The sequence below is a fragment of the Saccostrea cucullata genome, unplaced genomic scaffold (genome assembly GCF_032062105.1).
Source record: "Saccostrea cucullata isolate Sc308-1 unplaced genomic scaffold, CSIRO_AGI_Scuc_v1 ctg2305, whole genome shotgun sequence".
Classification (NCBI taxonomy): Eukaryota; Metazoa; Mollusca; class Bivalvia; order Ostreida; family Ostreidae; genus Saccostrea; species Saccostrea cuccullata.
The window spans coordinates 315,249-328,033 of NW_026929684.1; the positions used below are offsets into that span (position 1 = coordinate 315,249).

Sequence of the window (12,785 nt, forward strand, 5' to 3'; positions counted from 1 at the left end):
ATATATGCACTCAAACACCACCCAACATTATCCTATCATATTAATCTTTTTAATAACATCCCCTCTTTCTTAAAAATAATCAAATATTTATAGAGACTTTTAATATTAATCATTTAAGATATACTAAAAATATTTGAATGACCTTCAAGTTAAGACAGCAGTTACCCTATAATACAGCTGTCTGTGTATTTGTTCAGAACCATACAGTGTAGCTGTGAAGGCACATCAAATACCATATAATCCTTATTAACTGCCCTTGCCCCTATAAGCACCCCCTTAGGTCTTTTTCAATTGTCTGGAAATAAGTGCCCGCTGTTCAGTGATTAAAATTATCTAAAAAGAACAGAATCGTATCAAAAGTCTGCAAAAATTTGAATGAATTGAAAATGAAACTTGTTTATTATCCAATTTCTTGATGGAAAATGATTCATTTAGCACACTTTGGGTGGATGATCTTCATTTAAAGTAAAGTTAGTACTTATTTTATTTTGGAGATTCTTTGAATTTATTTTCTTTTTCCAAAATATTTTTGAAGTTAAAATATGATATGAAATATTACTAAAAGAATACCAAAATAACCGCCCCCTTTTCGCAATTTTCTAAGCCCCTGGGGCGGTTAATAGGGATTATACGGTAATATCACAATGTTTCAGTTCCCCTCCCCCAAATTTTTTGGCCTGACTACATTTTTACCATACTTTTTGGTTTGACCAGAAAAAGTTGCTACTTCATGGTCCAGTATGACTACAATGTTGCTCCCTCTCTTTCTTGTGCTACCACAACTCCAGTGCTTGATGAATCTCTGACCATATAAAGTAATGTGGCTCCCTCATCTCTTGTGCTTCCACAAAGCGGTATTTGTCAATATCTGACCATGATGTGGCTCCCTTATCTTCAGTACTACCACAGATTACCAGTCCCTGGACAATCTATTATAAGGTCCCAATGTTGCAACCTCACCTCTTGTGCTACCAGTCAATACCTGTCTCTGAACAATCTTTGGTTTGACAACTATGTTACTCCCTCATCCCTTGTAATAAAATTCCACTGCTCTGTTTGACTACAATGTTGCTCCCTCATCCTTTGTACTAAATTCTCATTCCTCCAGCCTTTGAGGAGTCTCTTTCAGGACAACAATGTTGCTTCCTCACAGTTACAGAACAGTCTTTTAAGTAATCACAAAGTTGCTCTCGCACCTTTTGAGCTAGTAAACTAATGCTTCAATTAGGTCTTTTGACACAAGAATGACCATAATGTAGCTCATGTACTACCAGTAATCTTGTTCATTTGGATGGCCCCTCCATTGCAATTATTTCTTGTTCCCACTTCCCATATAGTGGCTTCATGCCAAGACATCCTAAAGATTTGGGGGCTGGTGGCTCCAAAAGGACATTTATAAATAGAAATTCCTACTTACAGTACACCTATCTATCTAGACCTTTCTTTCCTTGAAACCCTTCTTGGCTTACTTGCAAAAGTCCAAAGAGGCAGGTGGTATAGGAAAGCTGTACATACAGTATACAGGTAAATTTTCGCCCTCGTTTTATTTTCGCCCCTTTCGCCCTACCCTCATTTGGGCGAATTTAAAACAGGGCGAATTCAAAGAATACAGTATAATTTCTTAAACAAAACTATGACTGGGCAAATTTAAAATGGGGCAAAATTGTTTGCAAGAGTGAAAGAGCAAAAATAAGACAGGGCGAAAATAACCCTGTATACAGTATTCAATAAGGTACAATTTCATTAAAAAAAAACGTCTTATAAAAGAAACTTTACTGTTACATGTATTAAAATTTTCCCATCCTGATACTGTTTGTAAATGTATTGAAGAAAAGATCACACAGCATTTTACCTATATGAAGGTACAGCTGGGCTACGTGGGATAAGGTGAATAACCATTAACCTTTTTTTTTTAGTAAGGAAAAGTACTGCGATATCAATATAAAGCAAATCCTTTATTAACCTTTGCAGCCACCAATACCTTGGAAATACCAATAGCTCCTAAGCTAGCTTAAAATGAGAAAAAATAATTAAATAATCTACATTTAGATTGCTCATGAGTTCCTGTCAATAGCAATATTGTATATCTACAATCGACTCCTAAGCTGTGATTGTTAATGGTATGTAGAGAAATTGTTTCTGACTTAGTCTGTCATTAAATGTTTTCTACAAACCAATGAAGACAGGCTAATTAACATACAGGAAACTGACGAGGAGACAGTATCGCTGTCAAGAAAACTTAGTTAACGAGGCACTGAATTAATGACAAATCAATGCATGGTCTGCAACTAAAGTAAGCCTCAAACTGCTTCAAGTACCTGAGTAAAGAAAGACGAATTTTACAGACCCAGTGTCTTCAATCAATTCCATGTACAAAGATTTTTTTTTATAGGAAAGTAAAACATATGCATATAATAAAATGATTCTTACATCAAAGTGATTTTCATTCTCCATTCAATTTGGTTTTAGAATATATTGTGAAATTAATGGATATGTAATGAAATTTGTTTATAACAAAGCAAATTCATTTGTTCATGCCACTTCTGTATAAGCATGTTTAATTGTATTTTATTAATATTACAAGGTTTTTGAGCCCTCACCCTTAAGCCTTACAATAGATTTGCCTTTGCTTGACAGTATTCTGTATATTACAGTCAAATCATGTAATCTAGAACTCAATGGGACTGAGAAGGAAAAAAATTCAAGACGTCCCAGGATAATGGTGGTTACATTCTTAAAAGAATAAGGGGTTGGGACCTCCAAATTACTTCCACTTACCCCGATACTCAAGACATTTGTGTTCAAGATACCAAACCTCAACTGTAAATTATTAAGCAAAATAACCTAGCACTTAAACAACTGAGGCTGTATGTACTTGGACATTGTACTTTGGGAGATTGATTTCTTCATTTTCTCCTGGAATTGATTTCTCTCCTCTGTTTTTACTTATTGATGATGTGAGACTATTGATGGGACTCTAACCCATCTAATGTTTTCCAACATACTCAACATATAAGTGAAATTTTCATATACCTCTTTAGATTTCTTTTCCAGAGATCCTGACATTGCTAAATCACAGAAAATCCCTTTAAGACAAGCTCAGACACAATATGTTCTCAAGTAGGCAGTCTTTAAAGCTAGCTTTTAGCATTACCAAAAGATCAGATCCCCCTTTCAAAATGCATGTACTACATGTACACGTATATAATTTCAGTGTTACAAGATAGATTTTTGATAAATTTTCTTTGTGTGTATAAAATAAAACCAGTCATACTAGAGATGTAAAAGATCCCTATACTGCCCTTAATTGGCCAATAGAGAACACTAGAAGATACATATTATGATATTAATTCTAAAGTACAGGGTCTTTTACTTCTTCTGCTAAGAGTATCCCAACTGATCAGTTACCAGTATTCTTTACTGGAAACATTTAATGACTGACATGTCAAATAAAGTCAATTATACAATTGCTGGGCCTTTCTGTGATATGGGCCCCCCATCTTATCTCTTCCACCCCACTGCTTCTGTAGACCTCAGTCTGCTTCATTTCAAATCTGATCTCTCTGACAAGGAGAATTTCTTAACGTCTTTGCTTGCCCCGTTTAGCTGGGGCTATAGCTGTTTTTTCATCATTAAAGCCAATTCATATTACCAAACCTTATCAAGGAATGATCTGATTATAACTTTTTTCTCCCTCAAATCCAATAACTCCGAAATTTACAGATTCTTTTCTATCTGAGCGTCTGAAATGGCCTCTTTAGCACATGGAGAAATGAAAATTTCTCACTTTAATTCCGTTTCCCATGGAAAAAAATGTTGATAATAGCATGCCCGAATCAGCGGTCAGAAAATCTTGTCCACAACAAGGATATGAAAGATCGTGATTTTATTGTCTTAATTCTGTGGAAAGAATGACCTAGCCTCTCTTGCTTGAATTAGGAATGGGAATGTTTCCTACATCTTTATTTAAAATCGATAGCATGAGGGACGTGATTGTTCAAGATTTGACTCGATTTACATAATTCTGTTCACTGTATCCAATACTTCACAATCAGATTACGGCATCGGCAAGTATTTCTAATGAATTGTGCGGAAATCAGAGTAGTCCCAGTTTAACATCACAATTTCAAGTCAACCAAGGCACAATTACACTTCATATACTGAAAAAAGGTGAACCAAAGATTATAAGTTGCTTCTCTGTGATGGAATAATTAAGAAATAAATAACAAGTTTATAAACTTCAATGGGAATTGAAGTGGGTCGGTCACGTGATCAAATCCTGTGAAGGCCGAAGGCCTTCTCAGAAGATTTGATCATAACAAACCCACTTCAATTCCCATTGAAGTTTATAAACTTGTTATTTATTACTTATATATACATTTGAGACAGACAATTGAATATTTTCGAATTTAAATTATTGCACTAACCATCCGTCGTAGATTTTGAAAAATGACGCAAGGTGTAAATCGGCTTGCATGGCGGTTATGCTTCGAATTCATTAGGCTAAGCAATCTATTTCGAAGGGAATATTTTGTGAAAGGCTATTTGTGATCAGTAATAGTGAACAGATTGTTGTCTGGGAATATTTATTCGTGAAAATTTATAATCGATGCTGAAAAAAAAACAAGAAACACGTCCGAAGTTTGATGATAAAAAGTTGGAGGAATTTCGGTCGCTGGAAAGGGATGGATGGATCCGATGGATTGAGACACTTGTCCGAGCCAGTTGATTTGCAATTTGATCAAAAACATTCCACGGTTTCAGTAACTAAAGGCATACTTATCGTAAAACACTGATAAACACGGAGACATTGGCGACAGCTTTACATTGAACTACGAAAACGCCGAGGTGTTTGGCAGCTGTTCATGGCATGATTGCAAAGATATTTTCCAACAGATTTACACATTTATCGTGAGTAAAATTTAAAGATAAAATAAAAGTTTATCATGAAAAGAACTATATGTGGTATTAACCAACATTTGCCCCACAAAATCAAACTTTGATGGAGTAATATTTAATTAAGTCCTTAAACAGGGGAGTATATGCTGACTTCAAAGCACAGAATAATTTCATAAGTAATGACGTCATATGTACGTAATGACGTCACAAATATGACGTAATTTCAGTTTTTTATGAATTTTGCAGAAAAATGTACATATTTCGTCGATATTTTAAATAAAAGTCACCGAGCGCATGTGTGTTCAGAATAAATATTTTGATATAACGTGTAGAATGATAATATCAATGAAATATGTCAATATTGTTCCTGAACACACATGCGCTCTATAAATTTTAAAGCATAAATTGTTGAAATTTTGTCCATTTTGTCCTCTTTCTGGAAAAGGATATAAAATCGGACTAGTTTGTGACGTCTTAATAGCAGAAATTGTGAATACAATGCTCTGGAACTATAATATTTTCTGTTAACTTATATTTCTCTTACAATTTATTGAATTCAGCACATTTCAGGAAGTTTTCAAAATTTGACTTTTGTGGGGGCAAACATATGCAATATACCGCATATAGTTCTTTAACCAAAGGTCTATCCAAAAAATAAGTATGAACCTTAGAGACTGTGCAGCTGACAAAAGTGAAGAAAAATGTAAACACACGCTAGGCTCCTAGCTTTCTCTATGTACACAGGTTGAATCGATAGCCCAAAAACTGTATGAAATACTTTGTTAATACATTCAAAATAAAATAATTATCATTTAACTTGCTTATTTAATTCATTTTTATACATGAAAAGCAAGTAGAGCAGGTCATTTTATAATTGTACCGGTAGATATTATTGCGCCGTGTGATTAGGTCACGTATTGACCTCTGACCTCTGACAAACTTCATACAGAATTGAAGATATTTTCTCTCTGTATGTTTATATAATGGAGAGATACCACAAATGTATATATAAGAAATTAATATTGTATGGTCTTTCTGCAATTAATTATAACATGTCATGCATCAACTAGTATGAAGTTAAATGGGTAACTTTTTTACAGTTTCTCTTTCACCCTATTCCTCTTTTTTTCCTTCATTTTTTTTTCCAGAAAAATGTTTCATCATTTTATTTAGTTCCTCCTTTTCATAACTTTTTTTGCACCTTCCTTCATAATGTATAGGCAAGATTGTACTTCTTCTGCCAATAACAAATTTCAAAGAATTTATCTATAAACATCCTTAAACAATGCTGGCTTTATATACCGTATGTATTATGTAGATAACATCTTGATCAGAGCCGGGCACACCTGTTATACAGGTGTGGAGTTTTACAACATCTCAACACACTTTAAGGGGGATAACTCTCATACACTTTAAACTCCCATCAGTGTTGAAAAAATATTTCAAACACAAATAACCTTTATATAAATATGATATGTATCATCTTGATAAAATTCTTAAATACCCACTGCAATACTGTAAAATCACATATTTTTGTGGGGTCAATTTTTTTAGGTTTGAGGAAAAAATCTTGGTTTGTGGGGACTCGATTTCATGGATGGAGAATGTTTAGGATTAATGTATATTAAATTTTACATTTCGTGGTGGTCATGAATTCGTGGGTCTTTGCATACTTTGAATACACCGAAAATTAAACCCCAATGAAAATTTGTGATTTCACAGTATATATATATATATATATATATATATATATATATATATATATATATAATTATTTCATTAAATATTTTTTCTGGTAAATTTTGTCAAAATAAATAAAATGATTCTTTAAAAGAATATCATTCTTTAAAAGAAATCAAAAATTAGTTTTTTTTATGAATTACTAGTACTATTACTGTAAAATTTTCATTCATTGTTCATGGGGATCAATGTTCAATTGTTCAATGAAATTTGTGCCTCCCCCCCCCCCCCCTTTAGCCAAATTCCTAAGATAAATAAATTTTGTCAATATCATAGTTTATTTACATTTTCTATTTTAAAAAAATTCCTGATAAATACCCATGAAATTAAGTCTCCATGAAAAAGACAAATTAAAACCAGGCATGATCAATGGGCTCCACAAATCAAAAGGATTCCTTATTAGTATTTCATGAAACATAGTTTTTGACTGAAGTCCATGAGAAGGAATAATGGCAAAAATTATATCAATGTGGAAATTACTTGTTAACAGTCCCGTGGATACTCATCTGTGCATATTCTTGTGGGGAAAGTTGTCATGTAATTCAAAGCTGTTCAAAACATTTAATTTTTATAAATGTTCTCTTTCCTTAATTTAGATATCAATATAGACACAATGACAATTTCAACTGCCTCTTCAGGAATTAAATATTAATTTTTCTGATTTTTACAGAATGATATTTATATATAGAAATTTCCTGAAATAATATATATTGAATTAATAAATAAACCTTACCTTTGAATTGTTTTAATCAACAAGTCCAATTCAGGTAAATCTTACAATATCTGTAAACAATAACCTCAGTAACTGTCCAAGATACCAAGTACTCAAACAATCCTTAGGAATACCTTTTGGGAAGAGAGAGTATGATTAAATAAGTCTCTGATACGTTAGTAACACATAACACTCACTCTTGGACGTATTCCTAGACTGAGTGAGAAAAAAAAAATCGCAAGTGACTCAATCTCCTCCAATGACATGTGGTCCTCATTGCACAGAACCCATCAGACACAACTGCTAATGTTTTGAAATGCGAGAAACAACAGCTTAAAAATTAGCTGTGGGGAAGAAAAACACAAAAATTTATGTCAAGTCCGGTGAGTGCAGATTATGTCTCTGCTGGAGGTTCGGGGGAGAATTCCGCCAGAGAGAAATGGCCAAATGTCGCAGAGCTATGTGGGTTATGGGGTGAGAACAAGTGTTTTGCCAGACTTTAACAACATTACACTTATTAAATGTTGGAGAGGAATTTCTGTGAATAGTGCCGGGGCATATGCAAAGATTTTATGACATGATTTTTAACAAGAACTGTATAGCCAATAGCCATACATTTATATTATATTTTACCTTGAAAAGCTGCAACTATATACTAATAAATTTATAATGAAATGAATTACATTGTCAAATTCAATCACTTAATGGTAAATTGTATAAAGGGTGTTACAGTGTTGAAGAGTACTTTGTTTAAAGATCTCTAATATGATCTGTCATTTGTATATATTATATTTTTACTTTTAGGAGGGGGTGCAAATATGATCATTTTAATATCTAAGTTTATCTAGAAAGAGGGCACTGTTAACAAATTGTTTATAGGTTCAACCCCATCTTAACTGTTGTGTAAGCATCTGCTCTGGTGAGAGTTCCAGGGCTTGGGAACAAGTAGCTGAAACATTGCATGAATTAATATTTTCTGTTTCAGGTCTTATAGGTATTAACTCGGATCAAAATCACACATGCCAAAAGGGTGGATGCTTTAGAAGATGGGAGAAGTTCCTGCAATAAATAAGTCATTCATCTAAAGTCATGGGGTACATGTATATTTTTGATCACTCTCGAGGAGCAATTCAAGTTTTCCTGTCTGACTGTACATTAATCGAACTTTCTAAATTGCAATTCAGATCTTTAATATTTTTTCACACATTTTCTTTTATTTACATAATATGTGTCACTTTTTTTTTACAAATCTGGCTAGCTTTATTTTGAAGTTTTTATGAGAACTTCAAATCAAACTCAACACAAGACAGCTGCTCCCAGTCCGTACACACATTTGTAGATTACAAGTACAAACAAATTGACAACATCTTTAAAAAAGCCAATTATCAAATCTCTCCACTGTGATTGCTACTGAAGAGATGGTGTTGATAACGAAATGAAACAGAAAAACAGAAATCGGGGAAAAAGAGGCCCCCTCCTTTGTATCACAGGGGCCATAATCAGCCAGTATCAAGGGAGATAAGTGTGGCGATAAGAACTGATAACCATTAAATAAATCTTCAAAGGGAGAAGTGAGGGGGTTTGTGTTGTTTCTCAAAGAGAACTCCGCAAAAATCAACAGCTCATAATTTTCCGACAGACACGCTTCTTGTTTGTTTTAATTACCATCTACAACTTTACCGCTCTTAAAGTGTAAATTTTAGAACTGCAGCAATATGAATATTTGTCAGTTCTAGCGGTGCTACTTTTTTTCTATATTTATAATTTTATATAGTACCAATTAGTCACATATTAAAATGAATTTGGAAGTATGGTACAGAATTTATAGACCTGTAAATGGCGATCAATGATTTCAATTATTTTGTAAAATCAGTTAATCACAACAAAAAGCAAATATTTTTTCAAAAATTACCATATTTTTTCAAAAAAAAAAAAAATAAATGAACATTTTTGTTGCAGACAAGCATCAATATAATGTCTTTTCTTAACAAAAACAATGCAGAGAAGAGAAAAATAGCAACGGAGAAAACAATCTTTCAGTGATTTATGCTTTCCCAGCTTTCAAGTGACACATTCCCCCCATAATCCCAACCTACCGACATCCCAAGTCATTCCTGGTAATTCAGCAACCAGGGCTCAACATGCTACCACTGCATTAATCAAAATTCCAGAGGTTCAGAGGAAGAAAAAAATCACATTGTCTAAATGAAAATCTTGATCATCAGCAGCAGTATTTCTGTCATGTCTGCCTTATTTATGTGGTGCTCTACAGAGGCCAGACCCAATAATAGCCCATTGAACCCCCAGAAATGACCCCCCTTTCTTTTCCCCTTGCCTGCATCCAACAAAATTTGTAATGCCACACAAATCTGTCATTGAAAGATGCTTTAGCTCCTTAGAGAGGGGAGATAATAAAATTTCTCTCTGCTTTTGATGAAGTACTGTGCGTTAATTTGATTTCCATGCGTACATGTCTGACGCCAGTGTTACTACAGAGGAATACTAACAGAAACATAGGTTCTGTAATGCAGTTATTGAATTAAGGGATCCTTTTTTTGCCAAGATTCATTTATTATTTATCTATCATGTCACCTATTTTATAGAGAATGTTTCTAAAGCTCTATGGTATATCTGAGACAGTACTTATGAGCTTGCAACTAGAAATCTATGTAATGTTCATACAAAAAAATATATTTATATCGACTAGGTATTTTTTCCTTTTATTTCTCAAGAAAACTGATCATTTGTTGATCAATGTATACACACAACTTGCTTTATAACTACTTAGATTAGATTTTTCAAAGCCATCTTTTTGAGAGATATCTTAAGAGGTGTCAAAGGTCAACTGCTTCATATGTCTTGAATTAATCCATGTCCTACAATATTTTGCAAACTTTCATCAGCTTATAATTTAAGTTGCTTTTACAGATATAAATACATCCATAAAAAATCTTTGTTTATTGATAAAAGTCTGAACGTCTGCAATCACGGCAAAAAAAAAAAGTTTACATAGCAACTTACACAGCTTATGTTTTTACCCCTTTCAGCATCAAACAAAGAAACAAAGTCGTTTTAAGAATAATATTTAACAGAAAAACTATATGTTTATATACCATCTTCTGTTTTGAAAATAATTAACAGCAGTACTGTTCACCAAAATTTAAAACCAATTACAAATAGAATTCTTAATGTGGGTATATCAGCTTTTGTTATAAATTTTACCAAAAATGTGAAAGCATGCAGCACTTGAATACTTAAAAAGAGAGGCACACTATCATATTTTCCTAAATTTAGTAACCATGGCAACACTGTTCATCTAAATCCAAACTCAATATATACTACCATTAATGAAAATAAGTGTGTATAGCCTAAAGCCTTAAAACAAGTTTTTTATTAACTTGGCCACACCTGTGGAAGAAGATTGTTTACAGACAGATAGATGATCTTCTGTCTCTGATACATGTATTAAGGATAGTTAAATATCTAATCCCCTTCTTGGAGGAATGAATCTGAACAGAGTTGAAGCATATATAACAGTGTACATGTATATGCATAGATAAAATACTCTTTTTTTTTTACATGTCATCACTAATCTAAAGCAACAGAAGAATGACACTTACCTTGTTGTAAAAAGCCAATGCAAACTGTGATGAAGACACAAACATGACAACATTACTTCTTCAATCTGCATGAATTAAGGTGCAGTAAGTACAGTGTATGTCAAGCTGAAAAAGGACAAAATAAAGGTTAAATAAAAGTCCCATGTATTTTTTTTTTAATAAATTTTTAACTTTTTAAAGAATATTTTATACATTCATAATTTTACAGTAATTAAAATTGAAAGTTTGAGAGATAAATCTTTGACTAAATACCAGAAGGAGGATAGACATACAAGCATTGTGTATCAAAGGATGAGGTGACTTGCGGCCCCTCGTATACTGACAAAAAATTAAATGTCTAAATTTTACTCAAATTTTTGTAAGTAACTAATCACTGATATGTGTACCTTTATAGAATACTATTTTTAACAAAAATAGAAACGTGATTTGAAAGATATAGATCTTTTATTGGGGTAGGGGTATCATGTTTACATTCAATTCCCATTGCATTTTAACCCCGCCCCACTCTTTGAAGCCCTTAAAATATACGAGCGCATTTAGGTACAATTTTCTCCTTTGGCTGGTCACTGTATTTTATTGAAATCTACCTATATGTGAAAGGAGAAAATTGTACCTAACTGCGCTCACATGCTGTTTTAAAAAAAATTGTAAAATCTAGTTTGCCTTTCCCATTATAAACAGGTCGACGGAACTAGATTTTCTGACGTGAGAATGAATTCATATGCTAATCGAGGCACAGGCGATACTTTCTAACTGACCAATCAGCTAAATGAAATTCGTTACGAGTGAGTACCACAAAAATACTATGGAAACATGCTTGGAATTTTACTGCTTTCCGATATTTTTTTATGCATTTGAGTCACAGATTAGACACGGATCTACATACGTACCATTTCGGAGACCTCTGTAAAATTGATATACAGTTACAAACAATTGATAGAATATACATGATATACATTAGTTTAAAGTTTTGTAGCGTGTTTAGTGAGCAAATCGCTAGGTCTACACGTATTCCCGAGTATCGGTGAATACAAGTTTCATTTGCATTTCTTGTCCTAAAAACCATAAATGCTGAAAATCCATGCGTATTATTAAGTATAAACAGCATTGGCTGACCATTATAAAAGTTTGAAATGTAGAAACCACGTGTCTGCGATAAAATGTACACGTAGTAGACCAGCATGTTTTGTTGTTCTGTCATTGGACTGGACAATGACTAAGTGTGAAATAATAACAATAGCCATATAAGGTCTTCTCGGACACGCATATCCCTCTATTGTACTAAGACCCGCCCATTCTCTTGCCATAAAAGAAAATATTCTCACAAACCTGGCCGAATTTAGCTTTGATAGGGTCTAAAAAATTAAAGATAATGCAGTATTCCTTATAACTAAAATGTGTCTGAACTATTGAAACTATTCAAAATGCGTCGTATTTCTTCACTCATGTTTGAAAACTACCTACATCGTTGTAGATTAAATATAATTCGTCGTGGAAAAAGGGGCCCCAGATAGCAGTTATGTCACATCATCCTTTGTTAAAGACAATTCATGTATGTAAATGTGACTGCTCAAACTTCTACACTACCATGCTTTTTGTCATACTGGCTGAAAAAAGTGGCATGTTTAGCCATGATTGGCCACACTATAATGTCAGTTTCAATCTCTGTTTTTGATCATGCATATCTACAGTCGACATGCAATCTGATGACGATGAAGCAGCCATGATTGATCACACTGTGCTGTTACTAAAGTCTCCAAGTGATTAGACACACTGTGATATCACTATAGGAATCTGGGCTGGTGACACTATCT

The 12,785-nt window shown here is 33.4% G+C and overlaps 1 protein-coding gene across 1 annotated transcript in view; it reads right to left on the reverse strand.

Moving 5' to 3' along the window:
- The window catches only part of LOC134281810 (neuroglian-like), a 58,977-nt gene extending 51,154 nt beyond the window's left edge, over nt 1-7,823 (reverse strand). Inside the window, exon 1 of the mRNA XM_062764243.1 lies at nt 7,373-7,823. The gene's annotated coding sequence lies outside the window, so the exon portion shown is untranslated. The remainder of the gene's footprint in view (nt 1-7,372) is intronic.
- Between the last annotated feature and the right edge of the window lie 4,962 nt (nt 7,824-12,785).